The 27,409-nt window shown below is 46.9% G+C and overlaps 1 protein-coding gene across 6 annotated transcripts in view; it reads left to right on the plus strand.

The window, feature by feature from the left end:
• ANO4 (anoctamin 4) overlaps positions 1 to 27,409 on the plus strand; it is a 231,837-nt gene that overhangs the window by 20,632 nt on the left and 183,796 nt on the right. Inside the window, exon 1 of one of the 6 annotated variants that reach the window (XM_064155011.1) lies at positions 16,352 to 16,801. The exons of 4 other annotated variants lie outside the window; for them this stretch is intronic. The gene's annotated coding sequence lies outside the window, so the exon portion shown is untranslated. Of the gene's footprint in view, positions 1 to 16,351; positions 16,802 to 27,409 lie in introns of those variants that run through there. One more of the 6 variants, XM_064155012.1, reaches the window with a different exon arrangement.

Consider the following 27,409-nt stretch of genomic DNA (forward strand, 5'->3'; position numbering starts at 1 on the left):
CCCGTTAAGAAAGCAGATGAGAGTAACAACATAAATGTAGGAAGCACTGAACAAACTCAGCTGTGAGAGCTTGGAGGCTTTGCTTGGGCAGGAGGCAAGCAGCCCCTAGGCTGCCCATAGGCCTCAGCTCTCATGAGATTCAGTTGCCCTATTTTTTTCTCCCCTGCAGCAAACAAAAGGTGCTTGAGGAGTTCCAAGTGACAGCTCAGGCATCTGTCATCTTATAAAACAGGTTTTGCTTCTGTCGTCCTTCTCTGCAACTTTGTCATCAGGAACAAACCCTTGGCTCTGGCAGAATAAATTTGTTCTGCTTTCACCTTTTCAATCTTGTTATTAAGAAGAAATCCCAATGAAGCTGGCAACCTTAATGTCAGTTATTCTTCCAATTACAGTGAGTATCTTATAGGCAGCTGCCTGGGAGGTGTAAGAGGAGGGAATGGACACCTTCTGCCAAATTGCAAGGGCAGTGTAAGACTGGACTGATGAGAGGAGAACCTTTCCTGCCTGTCTTAGATCAGTGTGTCTGTACAAGTAGAAGTAGTGGAAAAACAATTCAATCTTTCCTTGGCTATCTCATGTTGTGTTTGAAAAAGGTGGTGTAGCTGAAGTGGCTTTGGTTCCACTGGTGTTGCAGTCTCCTCAGTGGGATTTCATATTCTCATGGAATGGCTTGAGTTGGAAGGGAGGTTGAAGATTGTCTACTTCCAACCCCCTGCCATGGGCAGGGACACCTCCCACAAGACCAGGCTGCTCAAAGCCTCATCCAGCCTGGTCTTAAACACTTGAAGGGATGAGGTGTCTGCAATTTCTCCGGGCAAACCTGTTCCAGTGTCTCATCACCCTCATAGTGAAGAACTTATTTGTGGCTTGCAGCCCTCTTCTCCCCAAGAAAGTGCTGCTGCCAAAGCAGAGGCAAGGCAGCCACAAGGACAGGTGCAGGAGGATGTGCCATGCTGCGAGAGGAGCAGCAGCAATTTGTGAGGAGACCTACACCCTGACTGTGCTGTGATGAGGGTAGACCCATGGCAAACAGTTTCAGCTCACTCCTGCATCTGCCTAGGCAGAGATGGCAAAAATATGCTGTTCAGTCCAGGGGGGTGGAAGAGGCAGAACAGCTGAGTTCAACCAAAGGAGACAACATGGATGTTTGGTTCAGCCTGAGTGCATAGGATTATGCTGCTTTGGATGTCCTTCTGTACTTAAGGTTTAGGTTGTCAAATAAATATTGTGAAGCAGAGGAGCTGGGCAGTCCCAGGGCAGCCTTGGTAATAAGGCTGGGGACAGAGTGGGGAGCAGGATGAGGCTGGGCTGGGACAGCAGCCTTTGAGGACAGAATGTTGGGTAATGATAGGACTAGGGAGAATGGAGCAAAACTAGAAGTGGGTGGGTCCAGATTGGATGTTAGGAAGAAGTTCTTCACCGTAAGGGTGGTGAGAAAATGGAACAGGTTCCCAGGGAGGTGGTAGAAGCCCATCCCTGGAAGTTTTTAAGGCCAGGCTGGATGTGGTTGTTGGCAATCTAATCTATAGTGAGGTGTGCCTGCCCATGGCAGGGAAGTTGGAGTTAGGTGATCCTAGTGGTCCCTTCCAGCACCAATGATTCTAGGATCAAGCTTGGTGATGGTCATCCACATACTGGCAGCCTGGGCACACCCTTGGCCTTCTTGTAAGCTTCATGGTGGTAGTCTCACAGTCACCTTCCCCACTGATCTGACGTGATGCCAGAGGATGGTTTTGTAATTGCTTTGCTCAAATTCAGGCTGGGATCAGAAAGTGGAGGTGTTTCATCTAGTCAGGAATTTATCCCCTAAACTAGCATCTCAGAAAGAGAAACTCACAATGCATTGGAGGGTGCTGGGGAGAAAACCTCATCTCTCTTTCCTCCAGCTTGCTCTGTGGCTGTCGGGATGTGACCCCACATCTTCGTGGGCACCTGTGGAAGTGTGGATGTGGGCTGCCTTTCTGACTTGAACTGTGTGCTGAGTCTGCCTACCTATACACACAGCAAGGTGTTTTCCTCAGGAAACCTAACAAAGTCACAGAATCAGTCAGAGTTGGAAGGGACCACAAGGATCATCTAGTTCCAACCCCCATGCAATGCCCAGGGACACCCTACCCTAGGTCAGGCTGCCCACAGCCTCATCCAGCCTGGCCTTAAACACCTCCAGCCATGGCCTCAACCACCTCCCTGGGTAACCCATCCCAGGCTCTCACCACTCTCATGCTCAACAACTTCCTCCTCACATCCAGGCTCAATCTCCCCACCTCCAGCTTTGCTCCATTTCCCCTTGTCCTGTCACTCCCTGATAAGTCCCTCCTCAGCTTTTCTGTAGGACCCCTTCAGATGCTGGAAGGCCACAAGAAGGTCACCTGGGAGCCTCCTCTTCTGCAGACTAAACAGCCCCCACTCTTTCAGTCTGTCCTCATAGCAAAGCTGCTGCAGCCCTCTGAGCATCCCAGTGGCCCTTCTCTGGACATGGTCCAGCATCTCCACATCCTTTCTGTAATGGGGGCTCCAGAACTGGATGCAGTACTCCAGGTGGGGTCTGAGCACAGCAGAGGGGCAGAATCATCTCCCTGGCCCTGCTGGCCACACTTCTCCTGCTACAGCCCAGACTCTGCTTGGCTTTCTGGGCTGCAAGTGCACACTGCTGGCTCCTGTTGAGCTTCTTGTCCAGCAGCACCCCCAAGTCCCTCTCCTTAGGGCTGCTCTCCAGCCACTCACTGCCCAACCTGGATTTGTGTTTGAGATTTGCCTTGACCCAAATGCAGGACCTTGCACTTGGTCCTGTTGAACCTCATGAGGTTGGCTTGTGCTCACCTTTGCAGCCTGTCCTGGTCCCTGTGGATGGCATCCTTGCCCTTCTGTTCTGAGCCCCAGGCAACAAAGTGACTGTAATGTGAGGGAGGAAGATGAAAGGACGAGCAGTATGTTTTAGAGTAAGAACTGATATTCATAATTTCTTTGATTTATTTTTGGCATATCAGAGAGGAGTTCAGCCAATTGATCATTCTCATTTATTTTTCCATATCTTTAGGTGAAAAATTATCTTTCTCCTAGCTTACCATCACTTCTTGCTCTACAGTTCCTTATAATGATCATTTTTTTTCCTTGAGTCACTTCCTGATGGTCTTTGTTTAGTGTGAAGTTGGCCATTAATCTAAATAACAAAGCTGCTCTTCCAGGGCTGCACTAGGACTTTGAATCTACAACTGTTAAGTATAAAATGACACAAACCAGCAACAGTGCCAAATTATTGTTCTGAAATATGGAATGTGTCAAAAAAGTCAGTCTGGGTTTGATTGGTTGGGTTTAAGGAGCCTTTCTCAGGCCAAGATGGAGAGAATCATAGGATCAGTCAGGGCTGGAAGGGACCACAAGGATCATCTAGTTCCAACCCCCTGCCATGCCCAGGGACACCCTACCCTAGAGCAGGCTGCCCACAGCCTCAGCCAGCCTGGCCTTAAACACCTCCAGCCATGGGGCCACAACCACCTCCCTGGGCAACCCATTCCAGGCTCTCACCACTCTCATGCTCAACAACTTCCTCCTCACATCCAGCTTCAACCTACCCACCTCCAGATTTGCTCCATTCCTTCCAGTCCTGTCACGCCCTGAGAGCCTAAAAAGTCCCTCCCCAGCTTTTTTGTAGGCTCCCTTCAGATACTGAAAGGCCACAAGAAGGTCACCTGGGAGCCTCCTCTTCTGCAGACTGCACAGCCCCAACTCTTTCAGTCTGTGCTCACAGCAGAGCTGCTGCAGCCCTCTGAGCATCCTCCTGGCCCTTCTCTGGACACACTCCAGCATCTCCACATCCTTCTTGTAATGGGAGCTCCAGAACTGGATGCAGTACTCCAGGTAGGGTCTCACTGCATGCCTAGATATAAAACCTCTCCCATTTTTCAGGACTATCTTTAAATAGAGTTTTGCTTTGGATTATAAGAGTATTTAAACTTAAAAAATGTAAGTGGAAGTGGTAGCTTGTGCTTCCAGGTGTGCACCAGTTTTTGGTGGGATTGAGGATGCTGAGGGTGGATTGTGACAGATGCATAGAATTGTCTTGGTTGGATCATCAAGTCCAACCACTGTCTAATTCTACAAAGTCTGGTGCTAAACCATGTCCCTTAGTACCACAGTTTTTATACACCTCCAGGGATGGTGACTCAACCACAGAGTCACAGGAAATATCTAGTTGGAAGTGTGTTGCGGAGGGCAGAAATACGTGGCCGAGTCGAAAATTTATCAAAAATAGATATTTTTTATTTTTACAAAACCCGCCCCCACAACTATATATACAAAGATTAATTTCGTTTGATAAACAGGTTAAGTTGCATGAGAATTCTACGAGGATACCATTAATAATCTGACTATATATATTTGGAAGTCAGTTTTTGGAAAAGGCTTTAGCTATTAATTAATAGCGGTTTCTTACTAAATTAAGCTAAGCCAAATAACTCACTCAGGCTGGCTCGTGCGGTCTGTCTTCCTCCTCCAGCGGCTACAGGAGTCGTTAAGGGTCGTTAAGGGTCGTTAGGCAGACAAAGGTGTGCCTAACACCAAAGCAAGTCCTTAGTCTCTCTGCCGTCCAGGCACAGGAGAGTGAGCGAACTCGTCCAGGCACAGGCAAAATCCAAAGCGGGAACCCCAAAGGCGGGAAGACCCCCAATATTTATACCCTTCGCTAGACAAAGGGCAGAGTTACCACACTTTAGGCGCGAAAGCGCACGGCCAATCCCAGCCTGGCTCCAGCGCGGGAACTCACGGGGCAGTCGCCGCCCCCTTCTCGGCTGCAGGGCAGGCGAGGGGGGGGGAAACCAGGCGGCTTTTCCCCTTTCCCCCCGAAGTCCGGGCAGGAGAGGAATTTAGGGGTACAGGACTCCAGGACAAAGTGACCTCAAAAATCATCCAGTCCAGTGCTGGAGTCTGTCCAGAGAAGGACCATGAGGGTTATCAGAGGGTTGGAGCACCTCTCCTATGGAGACAGACTGAGAGAGCTGGGACTGTACTGTCTGAAGAGGAGGAGGCTCAGAGGAGACCTTATTGTGTCCTTCCAGTATCACAAGGGGCCTACAAGAACAGTGATGAAGGACTTTTTAGGATGTCAAGTAGTGTTAGGGCAAGGGCAAATGGAGCAAAACTAGAAGTGGGCAGATTCAGATTGGATATTCAGAAGTTCTTCACTATGAGGGTGCTCAGATGCTGGAACAGCTTGCCCAGGATGGTAGTGGAAGCCCCAAACCTAGAGATCTTCAAGTCCAGACTGGATGTGGCTCTGAGCAACCTGTCTTAATGTAAGGTACCCCTTCCTGTGGCAGAGGGGTTGGAGCTAGGTGATCCTTGAGGTCCCTTTCAGCTCTGACAATTCTAACCCTCAATCCAGAACTGAAGGCTCAATACCAAACTATTCCACATACCGCTTGAACACCCCCCAAAGTAGTGCCTCTGCCACTGCCACCTCTCTGGGGAGCCCATTCCTATGTGTAAGAACCCTTTCAGTGAAGGAGTTTCATCTAATATCCAACCTAAACCTCACTGGGTGCACTTTGAGGTCACCTTTCGTAAGCAGAAGGTGTTTAAGTTTGGTTTGTGCTATTTGCCTCTCTTGCCCAATTATCTCCTGTATTCTGTACAGGACATTCCCCCCACAGTGCATGCATAGAGAGCTGCAGATGGAGCACTGTGAAGTATCATTAGTGCCAGCTGGACACTGCTGCTTGCATGATGCTTTAGCAGCAGAGTAATCAGCACCTAAGTCAGCAAGCTTTCCACCCAGTCATAGTTTCATGGAACAGCAGCAGTTATCAAACCTTTAAGTAACACATCTCTTTTTTCACCCAGGATGCTCATGCTCCTTGAATCTTCTTTCCTTGCATTAAGATTTATTGGTCTCTCAGCCAACTTGCTGAAGTCCTCAAGCAAAGATAATTCCAGATATCAATACCAATTTTTTTCTAGTCAGCTACAGGAGCAGATCTTTTAGGCTACATATGGATTTTCTTCCTGAGTTTTTCTGTTGATCTGTGCAGGACTTGGCACTTTCACCATCTTCTGGAGGTGGCACATCAATGTGTAACCAGAGTTCAAGACTGAGCTGCTTCCTCTTCCTCATTACAATTAATAAGGCACTCTGGAGTGGGACATTTTAGGCTCTCAGGGAGTGACAGGACTGAGGGGAATGGAGCAAAGCTGGAGGTGGGGAGAGTCAGCCTGGAGGTGAGGAGGAAGTTGTTGAGCATGAGAGTGGTGAGAGCCCGGGATGGGTTGCCCAGGGAGGTGGTTGAGGCCCCGTGTCTGGGAGGTGTTTAAGGCCAGGCTGGATGAGGCTGTGGCCAGGCTGATCTAGGGTAGGGTGTCCTTGCCCATGTCAGGGTGGTTGGAAGTAGCTGATCCTTGTGGTCCCTTCCAACCCTGACTGATTCTATGGTTCTGATTCTATGATTTTTCTTCACTATAGCTCTTTAGTTTGCTAATCTGAAGAAACAGTTGTGTTGACATCTTTAGGCTCTTGCCTCTTTGTGGCTTTCCACACTGAAGAATCAACAATGGGCTAAAAATATTATGTATTTGAGTTCACACATTTTTAGGTGTCACTGTGGTACAGACAGGGATGGTTGTCAGTAAACACAGAAAATACTGAGATGAATACAAACAAATACTCATTTTACTGCATTCCATCCATTGTACCTCATCTCTGGGGTTGTTTAAAACCAGGCTTTGAGCAACCTGGTCTAGTGGGAGATGTCCCTGCCTATGGCAGGGGAATTGGAACTAGATGATCTTTAAGGTCCCTTCCTTGTGCTTGGCTTTGGTGAGGGCACACTTCAAGTGCTGTATTCAGTTTGGGGCACTGCAATACAAGAGAGATGTGGAGGTGCTGGAGCAGGTCCAGCGGAGGGCAAGGAAGCTATGGAAGGACCTGGAGAATACATCTTAGGAGAGGGAGGTGGGGATGGGTAGTGCGAGGAAGAGGAGGCTGAGGGCAGACCTCATTGCTGTCTGCAGCTACCTGAAGGGACATTGTGGAGAGGCTGCTGCTGGGCTCTTCTCACAGGTAGCTGGAGATGGAACAAGGGGGAATGGCCTCAAGCTGAGGCTGGGGAGGTTTAGGTTGGACTCAAGGAAAAAAGTTTTTCACTGAGAGAGTGGTCAGGCACTGGAATGAGCTGCCCAGGGAGGTGGTGGAGTCACCAACCCTGGGTGTGTTTAAAAGTTGTTTGGATGTGGTGCTTAGGGCTATGGTTTAAGGTGAATCTTGTAGAATAGGGTTCTTGGGGATCCCGAGGGGCTTTTCCAACCTGCATGTTTCTGTGATGCTGGGGTTCCATCTCAAGCCATGCAATGATCACAGTAGGTCTTAAATGTCGTGTAGTATTACTTATTTCTGGGTGTAGAGCCAGTTCTTTTGAGCTGTTCTCACAAGTCCCTTTAGAAGGGGATGTGAGGCACTGCAAAAAGTTGCTTTGCAATACTGTTGCCGGCGGCTGGCAGGGTTTATCAGTGTGACCTAAGTATGGTTCCAACCTTGTAAGCTTCTTCAGGATTTCTCTTTCCAGTTCCTCTTTTGGTATCACAGAGACCCAACAGGAGTTTTAATGGTACCATTTCTACAATTTCTTACAGTCAAGAGTCAAAAACCTTGAGTCAGTCATGAGTCTTTGTGGTGAGTTAGTGTCTGTTGCAGTCCCAGCGTTTGAAAGGTTGAATGTCTGAAAATGGAGCCAGTCTAAATGGATTAACTGAACATCTACTAAGTTACTCTTAAAAATAGCTTCCCTATCTGGGAAAACTCTTACAAATAAATCTATTGCTGTTTCCAAGATATATCTATAGACAAAAACCACCCTCCTTAAAACACTGGTAAAAGATTAGGAGATGGGGAACTCATCTCAGCCTCGGTAGGCACAGAGGTATTATTTTAAAGGTCATCATTAGATGGGGTCACTTTCCAGAATGTTATCAACCAATATTCTTAGGTTTAATTTCTCAGAATGGGGCATTTCATGTGGCAGGAAATGCCTAAGACAGAATTCTCTTCTTTTCTTGATTCCACTTGAAATGACAGTTATTCAGGTGCTTTATGATGCACACCATCACATCCAGACAACTTTTAAACACACCCAAGGTTGGTGACTCCACCACCTCCCTGGGCAGCTTATTCCAGTCCCTTACCACTTTCTCCATGAAAAATATTTTCCTAGTGTCCAATCTAAACCTTCTCAGCCTCAGCTTGAGGCCATTACCCCTTGTTCCATCTCCAATTCCCTGTTTATAGAATGGGCTGCCCAGGGAGGTGGTGGAGTCACTGTCCCTGGAGGTGTTCAAGAAAAGCCTGGGTGAAGCACTTAGTGCCATGGTCTAGTTGACTGGACAGGGCTGGGTGCTAGGTTGGACTGGATGATCTTGGAGGTCTTTTCCAACCTGGCTGATTCTGTGATTCTATCAGCAGTTATGATTATGGTTATTATTAAAGGTTATCATTATGAAATTTGCTGTTTTGTTTGTTGGGATTTTATTATTTATCTGAAAAGTTTCTTAGCTTTGTTTTATTGCCATTATTATTTTTAGAGTGGTTTGAGTACTTTAGAAGGCACCTCAAAAATCATCTTGTCCAGCTCCCTGCTGAAAAAAAGAGACAGATTGCATGTTTAGAGGTTTTGACTAGTTCAAAGTAGATTCATATCCTTTAACAGAGGAATGGTAAACTTCAAGAGGAAATAAAACACTTCAAGAGAGATGTTGAGATACTGGAATATGTCCAGAGAAGGGCAATGAAGCTGGTGAAAGGCCTGGAACTCAAACCCTATGAGGAGAGGCTGAGGGAGCTGGGGGTGTGCAGCCTGAAGAAGAGGAGGCTCAGGGCTGACCTCATTGCTGTCTACAACTACCTGAAGGGAGGCTGTAGCCAGGTGGGGTTGGTCTCTTCTGCCAGGCAGCCAGCAACAGAAGAAGGGGACACAGTCTCAAGTTGTGCCAGGGGAGGTCTAGGCTGAATATTAGGAGGAAGTTGTTGTCAGAGAGAGTGATTGGCATTGGAATGGGCTGCCCAGGGAGGTGGTGGAGTCACCGTCCCTGGAGGTGTTGAAGCAAAGCTTGGATGAGGCACTTAGTGCCATGGTCTGGTTGATTGGCTAGGGCTGGGTACTAGGTTGGACTTTGGAGACGCTCAAAGCCCATTAGGATGCATTCCTGTGTGATCTGGGTCTAGGTGATCCTGCTCTGGCTGGGGAGTTGGACTGGATGAGCTTTCAAGGTCCCTTCCAGCCCCTGGCATTCAGAGATTCTGTGATACATCTACCCATGCTGGGTCCCTCCTCTCTGCTTCAGCATTGACTTTAGTTCATTGTTTTGCTTTCATAAAGATGAATGATTCGTGTATGATCAGCTCAGACTTGACTAATGACCTGGCACAGCTCAAGCCACCTGTTTTATCCGTGGACTGGAATGCCCTCCTGACTGTCTGGGGGCCTGTCTGTTCCTGGCATCTGGCCTTACACTTTCTAGGTGGCATTTTTCTCAGGAGCTCAGTGTCACAGCATCTCCCTGCTGTGTGACCTGATGTAGCTTGACTCTCTTCCTGCAGCTGAAAAAAAACCCTCCTGCTCTGCTTTCAGCCACAATCAAAACCAAAAAGATCTGTTTGGATCAATATGTCAAGAAGATATAAATACAAATATATATAAAAACCCATTTCTATACATGCAGCACTCTGAATCTTCACCAACCTTTGCATCTTGCCATCTTCTACTGATGGCAGTTCAGTACTTAAGAATTTTTCATGAATCTACTTTTTGCTCCAAAGAAATTTGTTTGTTTGCTGTTGGGTTTGGTTTGGTCATTTTTGTTGGGGGATTGTTTTGACTTGCTTGGGTTTTTTTTATTGGGCATTTTTTTTGTTTGGGATTTGTTAGTTTGTTTGCTTTTTAGTTGGTTTGGTTTTGTGGGTTTGTTTGGTTTGGTCTTTTCCTTGCATTTACATAAATCTCTCCGATGAGAAGAGACTGAGGGAGTTGGAGCTGTTCAGGCTGGAGAGGAGAAGGAGCCAAGGGGACCTTATTGTGATTTTTCAATATCTTAAGGGGGCTTACAAGAAAGCTGGGGAGGGACTTAGCCTGGAGAAGAGGAGACTCAGGGGAGAACTTTTTGCTGTCTACAACTACCTGAGGGGTGGTTGTAGCCAGGAGGAGGTTGCTCTCTTCTCTCAGGTGGCCAGCACCAGAACAAGAGGACACAACCTCAAGCTACACCAGGGGAAATTTAGGCTGGAGGTGAGGAGAAAGTTCTTCACTGAGAGAGTCATTGGACACTGGAATGGGCTGCCCGGGGAGGTGGTGGAGTCGCCATCCCTGGGGCTGTTCAAGGCAGGATTGGATGTGGCACTTGGTGCCATGGTCTGGCCTTGAGCTCTGTGCTAAAGGGTTGGACTTGATGATCTGTGAGGTCTCTTCCAACCTTGGTGATACTGTGACTTTTTAGGATTCAGAAGTGATAGGACTGGGGAGAATGGAACAAAGATGGAAATGGATAGATTCAGACTGGATGTTAGAAGGATGTTTTTCAGCATGGGGGTGGTGAGAGCCTGAAATGGGTTGCCCAGGGAGGTAATGGAAGCCCCATCCCTGGGAGCTGTTTAAGGCCAGGCTGGATGAGGCAGTGGCCAGCCTGATCTAGTGTGAGGTGTCCCTGCCCTTGGCAGGGGGGATTGGAACTTAGATGATCCTTGTGGTCCCTTCCAACTCTGCCTGATTCTGTGATTCTAATATTCACTAAATATTTCTGTTTGATGCAATGGGGGGGAGTATATCATAACCCAACACATTTCATTGTAGCACTCAATAGCTTTTAAGTAGAAACCACAGATTACCATTATTTTAGAACCAGCAGAAAGACATCTTCTTGCAATGTGTTTTAAAAGAATTGCTTAAATTCCTACTTGACTTTTAAGGAAAAGGAGTCCTGAAAAATTGCAGAGGAACCTTGAGACAACCTAATAGGCCTGAAAATAAAAAAACCTACCAAGACAACAGCTAAGGAGAGAATTTTGTCAGTGCTTAAAAGATCAAAGTAGGAAAAAATCCCTGATAAGTGAAAGCACTTCAATCTATGGGATATAAAAATAGAAAAATCAGGAAGTTGAGGGAAGCTGAACCTGAGCAGTACCAAGTACTTATTTTCCTCAGTCACCTTCAGACAAGCTAAAGTTAGCAGGAACTTTCCTGCCTTTTTTCCCCCCCCCTCATCAGGCTCCTGGATGCTGTGCATCAGAGCTGTGCCTGAATGCCTTGGGGAGGCTCATAAGCACTCTGACCAAAAAAGGAGGGGATGTTTTACACCTTTCTTACCTTCTGGATTTTGTTTCATTTCTCTCTGCTTCATTTAATTCAGAGCATGGAAATTTCCACCTACATTCGGGGTGTTCTTGACAGCCTGGAGAAACAAACCACTTGCACCTCAATTACCCACTGAACATTTAAAGACCTCTCCTTGAAATCTGTGATTTGTTCCTTTTGTGTTTCAGGCTGCTGCTTCTCTCTCCTGCCTGCAGTGTGTCCTGTTCACACATTCACCCGTTGATGTGTGCTGCTGAGCTGGGACCTGCATACTGGCAGACTCCTTTGCCCTTGTGCTCCTTCTTCAATCCTTCACTTCTTTCTAAGCACTTGGAAGTTCATTTGAGGCCTCAGTAGTGAGATCAGACTTCTATTAAATGCTAGGCATCAACTTTACAATCCAGCTCAGAAATGTTGATTGGAACAGCTCTGGACCACCTACTCCTGAGTTTGCTATCTGGGCAAACAAATAGATGAGTAGAATAAAACAAAGCCCCATTTTAACTGGCAACATGCTCCTGGCTCTCTGTCACATGAGACATAAGTGATCTTCTCTCCTTTAACTAGATGGAGAAGAACAGCTGCTTCTAGTAATTTTTTTTTTGTCAGGCAGCAGTTGTTTTACTGAAATGGAAGAGAGAATTATCTTCTTTCTGGGAATGTATGTGTGCTCTCCTTCCCATTGCTCCTAATCACAGAATCAGTCAGGGTTGGAAGGGACCACAAGGATCAGCCAGTTCCAACCTCCCTGCCATGGGTCAGGGACACCCTGCCCTAGAGCAGGCTGCCCACAGCCTCAGCCAGCCTGGCCTTAAACACCTCCAGCCATGGGGCCTCAACCACCTCCCTGGGCAACCCAGTCCAGGCTCTCATCACTCTCATGCTCAACAACTTCCTCTTCATGTCCAGCCTGAACCTGCCCATCTCCAGCTTTGCTCCATTCCTCCCAGTCCTGTCACTCCCTGATATCCTAAAAAGTCCCTCCCCAGCTTTTTTGTAGCCCCCTTCAGATCCTGGAAGGCTACAAGAAGGTCACCTGGGAGCCTCCTCTTCTGCAGACTGAAGAGCCCCAACTCTTTCAGTCTGTCCTCATAGCAAAGGTCCTCTGATCATCCTCACAGCCCTTCTGTGGACACGCTCCAGCACATCCACATCCTTCTTGTAATGAGGGCTCCAGAACTGATACTTCAGGTAAGGTCTCACCAGAGCAGAGTAGAGGGGGAGAATCACTTCCCTGGCCCTGCTGGCCACACTTCTCCTGATGCAGCCCAGGCTCTGCTTGGCTTTCTGGTCTGCAAGTGCACAGTGCTGGCTCCTGTTGAGCTTCTCGTCCAGCAGCACCCCCAAGTCCCTCTCCTCAGGGCTGTTCTCCAGCCACTCACTGCCCAGCCTGGATTTGTGCTCAGGATTGCCCCCACCCAGATGCAGGACACTGCATCCCTGAAATGGTTCTAAAGATGACACTTAAGCAGGTAGCCAGTCTCCTTCACTTGTGGTTATGGCCTCACCAACCACAGGTTGGTGAGACCATACTGAGAGGATCATCTGCAAATGAAGGAGGAGAGGAAAAAATCAGGTTTTCATTCTCTCAACTATAACCAAACCACCATAAAGAAGCTGGGATCTTTTGGCCAGAAATATAGACCCCTCACTGAATCTACTGTGAGCATCTGCCTGAGACTTCTTCCAGATTCTCAAAGGTGGCCTCAGTAAGAGCTTAAAATCTAAATTAGCTGAGCATTAAATCCTTTGCTCTTGGCTGAAAGCTTGAATGAATTAGTCTATTAGCCTTCCTTCATATCCTTTGGTTTGTTACAGCTGTCACCAGACATCACTTGGAGGGATCACAGCAGCTCTTCCTACTCCTGTGGGTGCAACCACTTCTCACACCCCCCATAATCACACAGGGAAAGCTGGGGACAGACAGTCCCCCCTCCCCTCCCCCCCCCAATACCTTTCTTTTCCCAAAGTTCAGATTCAGGTTTCTGCACAAAAAACATCCTAGCATGGCCCATTAACTTCTGCCTATGACCCAGCTTTCTGCTCTCCAGAGAACTGCTACACTAATGATTCTATGATAGGTTTTTTTTTTTCATGCATCCTGATAGGAAAAAAGGGATTTGAGTTTTTTGGTTTATAATCATGTGGAATTTCTCTCTGATTTCTTCTCTGTTTATTGCATAGTTCAGGACCTTGAGTGTATAACCTTAGGAAGAAGCCTAGTAGCTTTGTTTTGGCAGTGAAATGACTGTTAAGACGTGGCCAATCTTTTCTGCAGTGGGTATCTTCAGACACCCATGCTCAGTTCCCTGGAACAGAAGCTGCCTACTTCCCCAAGCATGTGATGTGTCAAATAGTAGTTTTTCTGCTAGCATAGCAATATGGCATGAAAGCCTACTGCAGTTTAATGTATTTTCTTCTGCTGCTTCCCTTTCTTGTGCTTAATCCCATCCTGGCTATATTTTTACATATAGGTTATTTATATGCATAGATGCTGCTCTCTATATCCAGTGTGCTTTATTTATATATGATAATTGCCCTCCTTTCTTATCCTTTTGATCTGTCCTTAACCAGTGCCCTCTCTCTCTCTCTCATACCAGTCAGCTTGTGTTTTTTGAGCTAATGGTGGTTATGAAAAGGGAGGAACAAATACCATGCATGTTCTGTTGGACAGCAGGAGGCAAGCCTGTTAAATCCTAAATGTAATGCAAGAAAGTAATGGTCCTTCCAGCGTCCTGTCATCAAAGCAGAGACTTCTCATTTTGGTTGTGGCCATTTGTGGTATGTCAGCCTGGTGTTCTGCAAGAATCACTGCTGCCTGCTAGTGGAATTTGCATGCTCTATTGACACCCAAACATTTTATAACTGAGCAGTTGGATTACATTGAACTTTAGGTTGTTAGTTTGCAGTTCAGGGCACAGAACCTTTGATTTATTTGTTTGTCTAGTTAGTCATAGTCATAGAATCAACCAGGTTGGAAGAGACCTCCAAGATCATCCAGTCCAACCCATCACCCAGCCCTATCCAATCAACCAGACCATGGCACTAAGTGCCTCATCCAGGCTTTTCTTGAAGACCCCCAGGGACGGTGCCTCCACCACCTCCCTGGGCAGCCCATTCCAATGCCAATCACTCTCTCTGTGAAGAACTTCTTCCTAACATCCAGCCTATACCTACCCTGGCACAACTTGAGACTGTGTCCCCTTGTTCTATTGCTGGTTTCCTGGGAGAAGAGGCCACCCCCCACCTGGCTACAATGCCCCTTCAGGTAGTTGTAGACAGTAATAAGACCACCCCTGAGCCTCCTCTTCTCCAGGCTAAACAGGCCCAGCTCCCTCAACCTCTCCTCATAGGATTTGTGCTCCAGGCCCCTCACCAGCTTTGTTGCTTAATCCTCATGGTGTTACGCAGTATATTCCACAAGCACTTGATGGAATATGTATACCACAGCTGGGGATACTTTGAGGGATGCTTTTTTTTCTCCTCCCATGCTCTACATAACCTTTCCATCTTCTGTGATGCGAATATCAGGTGGATGATATTCATGTTTGCTCTATGACATGGCATAATTCCAGGACTGACTGCTTTGAAATGTTTTGAAGAGGCAAGCCACCAACTTTATCAGCTGGGAGAGTGTTTGCTTTAAGTAAATGCAAATCTGCCTTCTGCATTTAGTCCACGTGCTTCGCTGTGGACTGCATTGTGCCACACAACCAGGAGACTTTCTCCCCCGTAGTTAAACGCAGGCATTTGTTCTGTAGGATCAGAAGCATCTCCTGGAAGCTGCAGCGTTTGGCTGCTTTAATGTTGACTGCATCACTTCTCTGTGCAGATTGGTTTGATGGGTTAAATGCTTGGAGCTCTCTTCCAACCTGATTGATTCTATGAAATGCTATAGAAAGGTTCATCTCTAGGTCCTGGACATCCTATGACAAACTTAAGTTGTGGTCTGTCTTGGGTTTTGGTGATGCTTATTTTTGCTGTTGGTTTGCATTAGTTTGAGTTTTTTTTGAGTGGGTTTGAGGGGTTTTTTTGGTTGTTTTTTGGGGGGCAGTGTTGTTTTCTTTGGGCTTGTTTGGGTTTGGATTTGGGTTTGTTGTTGGGGGTTTTGTGTGTGTGATGTCCAATAATGGGATAGCGAGCAGCACAAACAATCAACCCAGGGACCTTTATTTTTGGTGTATTCAGGTGTCATTAGGGTTCTATGATCACAGTATCACAGTATCATCAGGGTTGGAAGAGACCTCACAGATCAAGTCCAACCCTTTACCACAGAGCTCAAGGCCAGACCATGGCACCAAGTGCCACGTCCAATCCTGCCTTGAACAGCTCCAGGGACGGCGACTCCACCACCTCCCCGGGCAGCCCATTCCAGTGTCCAATGACTCTCTCAGGGAAGAACTTTCTCCTCACCTCCAGCCTAAATCTCCCCTGGTGCAGCCTGAGGCTGTGTCCTCTCGTTCTGGTGCTGGCCACCTGAGAGAAGAGAGCAACCTCCTCCTGGCCACAACCACCCCTCAGGTAGTTGTAGACAGCAATAAGGTCTCCCCTGAGCCTCCTCCAGGCTAAACAATCCCAGCTCCCTCAGCCTCTCCCCGTAGGGCTTGTGATGTCATGTCAAAGCCAGCACTGGCTCTAGCAAAGCATTTCACAGCAGTGGGGCTGTGCTGTAAAATCTCTTATGGATTTCTTTCTTCTCCAGAAAGAAACCTGCCCAGGGGAAGCAATAGTTAATGTCTGTTTTATATAGAAAGAAGCTACTGGATAATAAACTGCAAGTTAAATGCTGCTGACATTCAAACCTCCAAACTTTTCTTGCCTTTGCACTACTGCACAGAGATGTAGCAAACAGCCTGTCAGAACAGCAAGCCAGGGAAGCTGGCAGCTTGCACAGCGCTGCTCCTCAGAGGGGAAGACGCAGCTCACGGAGCCGGTTTGTTTGTGCGTGGGCACCGCAAACCTCGCCGGGGTTAAGCAGCAGATTAGCCCGGCAGTGGGAACGCGGTGGCTGCGCTTGGACAACTGTCACGCTGGCACCACTCAGTTCCTCTGATTGGGTGCTCCCAGAGCCTGATTAAACATGCTGATGGCGTTTCTGCGCTCCTTTCCACTCGGAGGAGAAATCTCTTTTCCCCACCCCCAAGCCCACCTCTAAGTAATGGTGAGAAGATGAAGATGAAAACAGTGCGGTGCGAGTGGCTGGAACCCGGCAGCCTGGCTTAGCTGCAGCGTTATGTAGGAGTCGCCTTTCAGACTTCCTAGCTTTGGGGTTTTTGCTTCAGCACAAACTGCTTGCAGGTTTCGGAAGGCTGTGAAAAGCACTTAACCGTTTGTGTGTTTTCTGTGTGCCATCATCGCATTACCTTGCTTTTGCCTGGACGGCCGTGTTCAGAACTTCATGTGGGGATCTTTCTGTTGAAGAGAGCTAAAAAGGATCCTTAATCTGATTCCCTTTGGATCTTTCTGTGTTGATGGTAAGTGGCAGCATGTATTAGCTGAGCGCAGGCAGCTTCTTTGCTGCAGTGCTCGTTCTCGCTCGCTCGCTCTCTGCCTCCCTCCCCCTTCCCCCGTCTGTTTTTCTCCCCCTATACTCTTAGATGAGCCTCGTGACCTTCACTCAGTACCTACTCATCGTTTTAAGCATCTTCGTAGCAGCTGCTGGCTAACTAAAAGACAAGTTTGCTCTTTATTTTGCTCTTTCCCCTCTCCGACCCGGAGCTCTGAAGTAGTGGTTGCATTTCGAGTGCCGCCTCTTTGTCCTTGAAACGGGAGGCTTGAGCATCGAGCGCAGTTGCCCGTGGCAGCAGTGGGATAAGGTTCTGGGGAAATGGGATGGCACGTTTGGTCAAGGTAACTCGTTTCTGTAGGTCTGTGCCACTGTAGTGCAAGGGCACAGACAGCCTCTGCTTGGCTGGCCATCTGGAAAACTTTGAAGCCCCCCAGGGTTCCAAGTGTGGGGCTCACACATGTGATTTGAGCTGGTGTTTGGTGTCGTTGGCACGGGGAGGATGGACTCTTTCATCATGTTTCGGTATAAGGCTATGTCATTAGGTGTTTGTAACTTGCACCTTCTGCATCTTACGAGTGCAAGCTGGCTTGGACAAGAAGTTACGGAATAGGCAACCTAACGACCCTCTTTCTGCTCTATGTAATTGCAAATTCTTTGCTTTCTGAAGCGCATTTACAACTCTGCAGTGGAAAAGAAGTGCATTTAAATGTCTGAAAGTCTGTGCTTAATTCATGCTCTGAGCTATTTGAACAGCTCTGATTTTGTACATAGAAAAAGCAACGATTCAGTCCACAGTAAACTGTGCCTTTAGGCATCCTCTTTTGCCCCCCTCCCCCCAGTTTGTTGCATCAGTTTTGAAGTAACTGCAGATACCTGAGTTCTGAGAGATAGATGGATGGATGGATGGATGGATAATTTTGCTTTTGACACGAAAGGACTACAAAATATTTAACTTAAAGATGGTTCATGTTGTGAATACTTTATGATTGACTATGCACAGCCCTCACACACTGCGGGAGTAATAAAGACTTTACTAAATCTTCAAAGGTCTGCTGAAGGCGTACTTAGAGCACTGGTTCAAACTCATCCCGGGGTGGTCTACCTCCCAGGTGAGGCAGAGAGAGGTTGTGCTCTTATATACCGAGGGAGGGTAAGAATTAAGCTCGTGTGCTGTCTCTGCATTGCCTTTTCTGGGTTTGAGCAAGAGTTATGCTGATGTTTGGAAATTAGTTTTTTGGTTAGTGTGGCTCAATAAAATCATTCTGTTCCTGATTTACCCTGTAATTCAAAGAGCTTTGCTTCACATGAGCTGTTTCGTTCAGCAGTTTGTGTACCTTCTTTCCTCTCCCAAATGGGTCAAAACTTTAAAACGCTGTCACTGTTTTAAACACCCTTCATTTCTTTTCTCTGCTTAGGTGTGATGGCTGCTTGTATTGATAGTGTGTATATGTGTTAGGGAGGAGGAAGCCCAGGTTGGGCAATTGCAAGAGGTGCTGGGGGTAGGAGGGAGATTACACAGATCTGCAGGTAGAGGACTTCATGGTGCAGTGAGGTACCTGCTGCATTGCCTTCACAAAAAAAAGTAGTAGCGCCCAGCACACAGCCCAGATGTCAGCAGTCTAAGTCACCTCCCCCGTCAGACCATGCATTCTGGCATCATGTTGCACTTGCTGGTGCAGCTGATCCTGAGACCTCTTTCCCTTCTCCCCCATGCAGGGGGAGCATGCTGCCAATCTGCAGCCTGCCTGCTCCCTAGTACGGAGCAGACCAGACCTAGCCTGGCACCTGTGCAGCTCAGTGACCTGTTTAAAAACACTGACCAAAGTATCGACCTCTAGAGCAACTCTCTGCACTGTCTAGTACAGAAAGGCTTTGGTACTGCGTGGGGTCCATGCAGCACTTGTTTTAAATTGGTAATGAACGTGCCTGGATTTGTTCTCTTCCAGTTTCAGTAGATGCTGACAGAGTCGCAGCAGCAAAGAAACTTTTTTGCTGTGAAAGGAGACCTGCAGAGCAGGCTTCAGCTTTTCTTGATTACATGTGCTAAGTAATTGTGTGTGTGCATCTGCACGTGGAGCTGTTTACTACACCACTTTGTTCCATGTAAAGTTACTGTAAATAAGATGTGTGCACAAGCTAAGTAATTCTGAAGATCACACAGTGAAGTACAGCACAGCCTGGTTTGATTTTTCAACTTAATATTATAGAAATAGCTATTCCTGCACCTTAAACCAATCTATATTCTTGCTTCCCATTCCATCAAAAGCCTGGTCTCACTCAAGTTACAACTCATGTCTAAGTAAGAGTATCTTGCTCATTTTTTACTCCAAGTGCTTAATCACATCTGTCTCTTCCAATAGAAGTTTCAAAGCCATAAGTGCATAATGCAATGTGCATTCTAAGTAACCTTGAGGCAAAGGGAAGGGAGGAAAAACAATAATCCTAAAGTCTTTTCTCCAGTTGAAGGCAGTCTTTTCTCCAGTTGAAGGCAGTCTTTTCTCCAGTTGAAGGCAGTCTTTTCTCCAGTTGAAGGCAGTCTTTTCTCCAGTTGAAGGCAGTCTTTTCTCCAGTTGAAGGCAGTCTTTTCTCCAGTTGAAGGCAGTCTTTTCTCCAGTTGAAGGCAGTCTTTTCTCCAGTTTAAATCCTTGCAATAAGATCTTTACATTTAGATCCTGACATCTGAGGAGTCCATGCACCTGCTACCCTTGTCAGCACATCCTGTTGCAGGGATGTGGGCTTAAAAAATAAAGATGTAAGCCTCTGTAAAAGCCTTGGGAGGTAGAGAGAAGAGTGCAATCCCCCCCAAATAGCACAGAATTCAAGGAGGTAGATGTGCTTTTCATTTCCTGGGAATCCTGTTCTGATAGGGGAATGCATGCATAGTACTTCCTTGTTTCACAGCATGGTGTCATGTTAATTCCTTTGCAGGGTGGCTGAAGACTGCATAGAAAACAACTGCAGGGGAAAAAAAAAAGCTCTGTTCCTTAGCCAGCCAAAATCACCCAATGGTCTGATGAAGTCACTGCATTATTTTTTTCCTGTGCATGTTTAGTGTGCATTCCTCCCTTGACTTTTCCATAGAAGCAGGTTCTGTGGTGCTTTATACCCCACAGATATTCAACCAGATACATTGATGCTGTGACTATAAACAGGTCTGTTTTTACAGAAAGCTCACTCATTTCTCCATGCTGCTTCAGTAGTTTTATGCTTTCTACCTGCTCATATCCTTTCCAACAAAACCTGTGCATGCAGCTATTACCACATGGCTAATCCAGGCAGTGGATTAGCCCCAACTTCCCTCTCTGCCCTAGACTGGAAAGTAGGACTGGGTTGTGCATGATGCAGAGATGAAGTCATAAGTACCAGCCAGGTGATGCCCTGGCCAGTGATTTTTTTTGTTCTAAGCTACTTCTGAATACTGCTTAGAGCTGTTGTCAAAGGTAATGAAGCACTGTATTTTCCTAAGGCACATGTGGTTACAACCTGTTGTATGCATATTCTATGTCTATATTACACATTGTAGTAATTGTGGGCTTACCTGCCTGTTTCTTATTGCATAGTGACTCAAGCAGAGCACACACAGGAATTGCAGTCACCGTTTGATTGTCTAGGCTTTCTCTGTTACTCATTTACAGTTTTCCAGGACATATTCTCTCCTTTAGTCTGCAGGCCTTGTCCAGAAGGATTTCAAGTTTGTATAGCTGTAGAACTGCAAATATTAGAGTTCTGTCTCTCTATGTCTGGAGACCTTAACAGATGAGCTGTCTTCAGTTCAGTTGCTACTTTGGTTTGGACAGATTCACTCTGTGCTGGATCAAGAACTGGCTGGATGGCAGAGCTCAGAGAGTGGTGGTGAATGGTGCCACATCCAGTTGGCAGCCAGTCACTAGTGGTGTTCCCCAAGGATCACTACTGGGCCCAGTCCTGTTCAATATCTTTATTGATGATGTGGACGAGGGGATTGAGTCCAGCATCAGTAAGTTTGCAGATGACACCAAGCTAGGAGCAGGTGTTGATCTGTTGGAAGGTAGGAGAGCCCTGCAGAGGGACCTGGACAGGCTGGATGGGTGGGCAGAGGCCAATGGGATGAGATTTAACAAGGCCAAGTGCAGGGTTCTGCACTTTGGCCACAACAACCCCAAGCAGCACTACAGGCTGGGGACTGAGTGGCTGGAGAGCAGCCAGGAGGAAAGGGACCTGGGAATACTGATAGATAGTAAGCTGAAGATGAGCCAGCAGTGTGCCCAGGTGGCCAAGAGAGCCAATGGCATCCTGGCCTGGCTCAGGAACAGTGTGGCCAGTAGGACAAGGGAGGTTATTCTGCCCCTGTACTCAGCACTGCCCAGGCCATACCTTGAGTGCTGTGTCCAGTTCTGGGCTCCTCAATTCAAGAGAGATGTTGAGGTACTGGAACATGTCCAGAGAAGGGCAACAAAACTGGGGAGGGGCCTGGAACACAAACCCTGTGAGGAGAGGTTGAGGGAGCTGGGCCTGTTTAGCCTGGAGAAGAGGAGGCTCAGGGGTGATCTTATTACTGTCTACAGCTACCTGAAGGGACATTGTAGCCAGGTGGGGGGTGGCCTCTTCTCCCAGGCAACCAGCAATAGAACAAGGGGACACAGTCTCAAGTTGTGCCAGGGTAGGTATAGGCTGGATGTTAGGAAGAAGTTCTTCACAGAGAGAGTGATTTCCCATTGGAATGGGCTGCCCAGGGAGGTGGTGGAGGCACTGTCCCTGGGGGTCTTCAAGAAAAGCCTGGATGAGGCACTTAGTGCCATGGTCTGGTTGATTGGTTAGGGCTGGGTGCTAGGTTGGACTGGATGATCTTGGAGGTCTCTTCCAACCTGCTTGATTCTATGATATTCTACTTTTCATTTCATGGACTTCTGAAAGTCATAGAATCATAGAATAGTCTGGGTTGGAAGGCACCTCCAAAGGTCATCTAGTCCAACTGCCTCTGCAGTCAGCAGGGGCATCCTCAGCTCTATCAGGTCGTCCAGACTCATGCTGAGCCTCACCTTGAATGTCTCCAGGGATAGTGCCCCAACCATCTCCCTGGGCAACCTGTTCCAGTGTTCCACTACCCTCATGCTAAAGAACCTGTTCCTAACAGCCAACTTGTATCTACTGCCTTGTGCATGAGTGTTTTACTACAGAATTTACCAGCAGTTTGGTGCTTTTAGGAAGTATTGGGCAGGGTGTTCATGTGCTGTATGCTTGCTTTGTATCAATGGGAAGGAATAGCTGGTTAAATGTGTTCCACCTGTTTTCTGTGCATATGCTGCCCTCTTAGAAACACAATTAAATATATATATATATATTTAAGTACAGTGCTTGCTTTCAAGTAACAGTGGAAATGTTAATGTATTTTGGGTTGTTGGGTTTTTTTTTTGGTGGAAGATGTGGAAAGGGCAAATTGACTCAACCAACTTCAAGTGGTTCTCTTCTAGTAATCTAAGATAACTAGATCAAGAGCTTTCCATGTCTCTGTTTTAACCACTTGATTATTTCATTTGATGCTGGAAAAGCTATGTGCTAGCTCCTCAGCATCAAAGTGGAAAGAAGGGATCTTGACACCGGAGCAAGTAATGCAAATGTTCCATCTCTGTGAACACCATCTCTACACAGCATGAATATCAGTGAAGCTGCAATTAAATCCCCAAGTAAGGAAGCTAATGATGCACAGCTTTCTGCATGTGGATGACTTTTACTCTAGGAGAGCACAAGCCTGAGAGAATATTTGCCAGAGAACCTCATGTTCCTAACAGCTGTATGTAGATGCTTGCAATACTGCAGGGCACATCTCTCCAAGTAGCTTCCCCTTACCACCACAGGAGGACCTGCAGTAAGCACACCTCCAAATGTGCCTCTGTATCTATCCCTTAGAAGTTTGAGTATGTCTTCAGAGATTTCCAGGCTTGGCATTTACAACCTGACTGTTCAAAGGCAGGCTTGCTGTCCAAGAATTTTGCACAACTTGGTCCCTCAAAAGCCCATGCTGCCCACAGGGAAATACTCTTTAAAAAGATAAATCAACTGAATTATTCTCTAGGGTGCCTGTTTTTTCTCTTTTTTTTTAAGGAAGGTTCCCTCCCCTCCCCCTCTACTCTGCCTGGTGAGACCTCAACTTGAATAGTGTGTTCAGTTTTGGGCTCCCCAGTTTAAGAGGGACAGGGATCTGCTGGAGAGGGACTGGGTGAGGCACTTAGTGCCATGGTCTAGTTGATTGGCTAGGGCTGGGTGCTAGATTGGACTGGGTGATCTTGGAGGTCTCTTCCAACCTGGTTGATTCTATGAGGGGAACTGGAACACTGCCTGATGAGGAGAGGCTGAGAGACCTGGGACTTTTTAGTCTGGAAAAGAGAAGACTGAGAGGGGATTTAATAAATGTTTATAAACATCTGAGGGTTGGGAGTCAGGAGGAGGCAGACAGGTTCTGCTTACTGCTCCCTGGGATAGGACAAGGAGCAATGGATGGAAGCTGCAGCACAGGAGGTTCCACTTCAACAGAAGGGGGAATTTCCTTACTGTAAGGGCCACAGAGCACTGGCACAGGCTGCCCAGAGAGGTTATGGAGTCTTCTTCTCTGGAGACTTCAGAGGCCTCTACATGTGTTCCTGTGTGACCTGAGCTAGATTGTATGGTCCTGCTCTGGCAGAGGGGTTGGACTTGATGATCTCCTTGGGTCCCTTCCAACCCCTAATATCCTCTGATCCTGTGATTCTACCTGTTTGACTGTTACATATGTGCTCCCAGGAATCACTTTGGTATGGATGTTGGCACTTTGTGATGATTGTTCCATGTCAGGTCTAAGCTATCAGGTAACCCATGTGAGATAAGAGCCACTGGCACATCTGTGCAGCATCCTGGCATCATAGAATCAACCAGGTTGGAAGAGACCTCCAAGATCATCCAGTCCAACCTAGCACCCAGTCCAGTCAACTAGACCATGGCACTAAGTGCCTCATCCAGTCCTTTCTTGAACACCTCCAGGGACAGTGACTCCACCACCCCCACATTCATTATTTAGGTAGCACCAGCCAGCATTAGAGATGTATTGCACTGGCTGTAAGCATGCTCAGGATTGTGAGGGTATTGATGATTGTAGGAGGTGAGCTTCTCATGACTCTGCAGAGGCAGAATAGCAGAAGTTAGTACTTCTGGAGCATGGCTGGAAGCAAGTCTATGATAAATGTTCCAAATCTCCTTTAAGAGCCTATTGCTGTTTGATATGCAGATAGGAAAAGTGGGCTTCTATATAATCTATCTGTAGGGTTTCTATCACTACTGCTGGGAGCTGATTGAAATAGATACATCTTTCAGGACAGCTTTTACAGTTTCATCTGTTTGCTCTTGTTTGTAGTCCCCTGCAGTACTGACATTAATTCCTTATTTTATATGGTGCTTAGAGCCTGCAAATAGACAAAAATGCCTGTGCCTCCCTTCAGTTTTAGAGAAGGAAGTTAATTAGCAAAATCACTTGAGAAGAGCAAGAGTGAATCTCCTCTGAGCCAGTTTGCTGTAGGGAAAAGCTAGCCTGGTGATTAGCTGGTTTGGGCCACCAGGAGATATGTTCCCATTTCAGATCATTTTCTTTGACAAAGCTGTCTTTCATGAAAATTAAGCACAATGTTTGCCACATACTGTATTAGACTCCTGAAGACTTTTTCTTGGACAACCATTTCATAGGAAATTCCAACTGAGTTGTGAAGTCTTCTTGTGTGGGGAGGTCTTTAAGGCCAGGCTGGATAGGACTCTAAGCAACTTGATAGAGTGTGAGGTATCCTTGCCTATGGCAGGGGGGTTGAAACTAGATGATCCTTGACAATTCTGTGATTCTATGTCTCCCTGTACCCTGACAGGCACCAAACTTCTCTCCATGTTGTTCAGCTATGCCCCAGGGTTATCTCAGGTATTAATCTCGTGTTGCTGCCCCTGTCACTTTCCCCTTGACACACCTCTTTTTTTGCCTTTTCACCTGCTCCTTTGCCTTCATGGTGTTCCTAGTTTTGGTTTTCATTTGTTGATTGCTCTTTACTGAGATGATATCTGTGTTAGGTTGTTTGTTGTTCGTACTTGCACTTTGGCCACAACAACCCCAAGCAGCGCTGCAGGCTGGGGACAGAGTGGCTGGAGAGCAGCCAGGCAGAGAGGGACCTGGGGGTGCTGGTAAATAGTAGCTGAAGATGAGCCAGCAGTGTGCCCAGGTGGCCAAGAGGGCCAATGGCATCCTGGGCTGGATCAGGAACAGTGTGGCCAGTAGAACAAGGGAGGTTATTCTGCCCCTGTACTCAGCACTGCTCAGGCCACAGCTTGAGTGCTGTGTCCAGTTCTGGGCTCCTCCATTCAAGAGAGATGTTGAGATACTGAAAGGTGTCCAGAGAAGGGCAACAAAGCTGGTGAGGGGCCTGGAACCTGTGTTCCATCCTGTGAGGAAAGGCTGAGGGAGCAGAGGTTGTTTAGCCTGGAGAAGAGGAGGCTCAGGGCAGAGCTCATTCCTGCCTACAACTACCTGAAGGGAGGCTGTAGCCTGGTGGGGTTGGTCTCTTCTCCCAGGGAACCAGCATTAGAACAAGGGGACAGAGTCTCAAGTTGTGCCGGGGGAGGTCTAGGCTGGATGTTAGGAGGAAGTTGTTGGCAGAGAGAGTGATTGGCATTGGAATGGGCTGCCCAGGGAGGTGGTGGAGTCACCGTCTCTAGAGGTGTTGAAGGAAAGACTCTATGAGGCACTTGCTTCCATGGTTTGGATAACTGGACAGGGCTGGGTGCTAGGTTGGCCTGGATGATCTTGGTTGATTCTATAATGAATAAATCCCCATGCAAGTAAACAAATTGAAGAAGAAAACTTACAGTCTTCATGCTAAGTCAGAGATGTCTTCAAAGGAATCTTAGCAAAGGAAAAATGATCCTGTTATCACAGAATATGGAGTCACATTTGCTGAGCAGCTTTGCTATCCTTGGTTCTTGTCTAAAAAATCCCAGTTGTTTGCTTTCCCAGGCACACAGAGGTGTCTGCTTAGCTTGTGACGTGCTCTGATAACAGTACACTCTGGGCGAAATAACTTACAGTTGATGTGGTGTCTCTCCTTCACTCTTGTCAACCTTATGTCCTTTTGCTTTATAGACTCCAGGGGAAAGATGTTCTGGGCCCACACTGCTTAGCACTTAGATCTTTTTGAACTGCATTTTCAGAAGCATCTGTAAGCCTGCAAATAGGTTTTGTGCCTGGGATATGGCTTTGAGTGTTGTGTTGCGTTCTTGGGTACCAGCAGTGTGCAATGGAAAGATGTTTTGTTATGCAAAAAGCATGGAGGGGAAGGGGAGCATTGAAAAGCTAATAAATGGCAGAGATTTGAATGGCTGCAGACTTTACATCGTGCTTTTGAGGCAGTTAGCTTTGTTTCTTTTTATCATAGAATCAAGCAGGTTGGAAGAGACCTCCAAGATCATCCAGTCCAACCTATCCCCCAGTCCTAGCCAGTCAACTAGACCATGGCACTAAATGCCTCATCCAGTCTTTATGCTACTTAGGAGATAGTTTGTTCTGTCTCATTGTCTCTATGATTCAATGAAAGACCAAACAACCATTCCTTATCTGTGTGTTTTTATGGCAGTCACCACAATTTATGCTAATATCCAAATGATGAATAATTATTCTCCAGAGAAACTGACTTGAGGTGGGTTTTCTTTTTCCCTTCTTGACATTGACTGTTCTTGTTGCTTTGTGGATAAGGAGCTGAATTTTGGGATGAGATGGTTTGGGTGTTAGCTGCCCCTGACACTTAAGAAAATCACCCAGACTAGACTCAGCTGCTCTGGAAAATTGAATGAAGCTTTGTATTTACAGCTTAGCACAAGATACAAGCAGGTATTTGCAATATAGACAGAAATAAACAAGTTAAAAAGGTAATACAGAAAAACAACAGCCCTCCTAGAAACCAGAGGCTCCAGGAGGGGCTCCCAACTACCCTTCCACCTTCTCCCCACCCCAGAATTTGCCTTACATTCATGGTGAGTTTGGAGCATCAGCCAGGGGGGTTAGGAAGCAGATGGATTAGTCACACAGATGGGAGTTTAGGTTAGAGAGAGAAGTTCATGCAGCCCCAGAGACAGAGAGCAACTCTGTTATCTGTGTTTGTGTTCTTGTTTTTATACATCTCAGCAAGCCTGTGAGTGCAGTAGACATCACCACTGTTTCCTTTTCACAGCCTGTCATCTAGTTCTCACCAAAACCTTGTAGCTAGCCTCAAACTAGCACATGGGGCAGAGGAGAAAAATGCTTATTATTTTCAGGTGCTTAATGCAAAATGTCAAGGGTGTGACTTTTTTGCATGTCTTCAGCACTCTAGAACATTTCATGTCATCAAAATAAGTATTAACCACAGCCATGAATGCCATAACTTGGATCACTGAGTGTCATAAGCTGGTTGCTTGGACAAGTGAGATAAGCCCACTGAAGTCAATTCCTCAGCAGCACTGAAAACAGAGTACCTCAAAGCTTTTCTGTACAGCTTCCCCTCTGCACTGAGGCTTGGGGGAGGCTGTGTGGAGCTGATGCTTATCAGAGAATTGT

The sequence above is a fragment of the Pogoniulus pusillus genome, chromosome 15 (genome assembly GCF_015220805.1).
Source record: "Pogoniulus pusillus isolate bPogPus1 chromosome 15, bPogPus1.pri, whole genome shotgun sequence".
NCBI classification, from domain to species: domain Eukaryota; kingdom Metazoa; phylum Chordata; class Aves; order Piciformes; family Lybiidae; genus Pogoniulus; species Pogoniulus pusillus.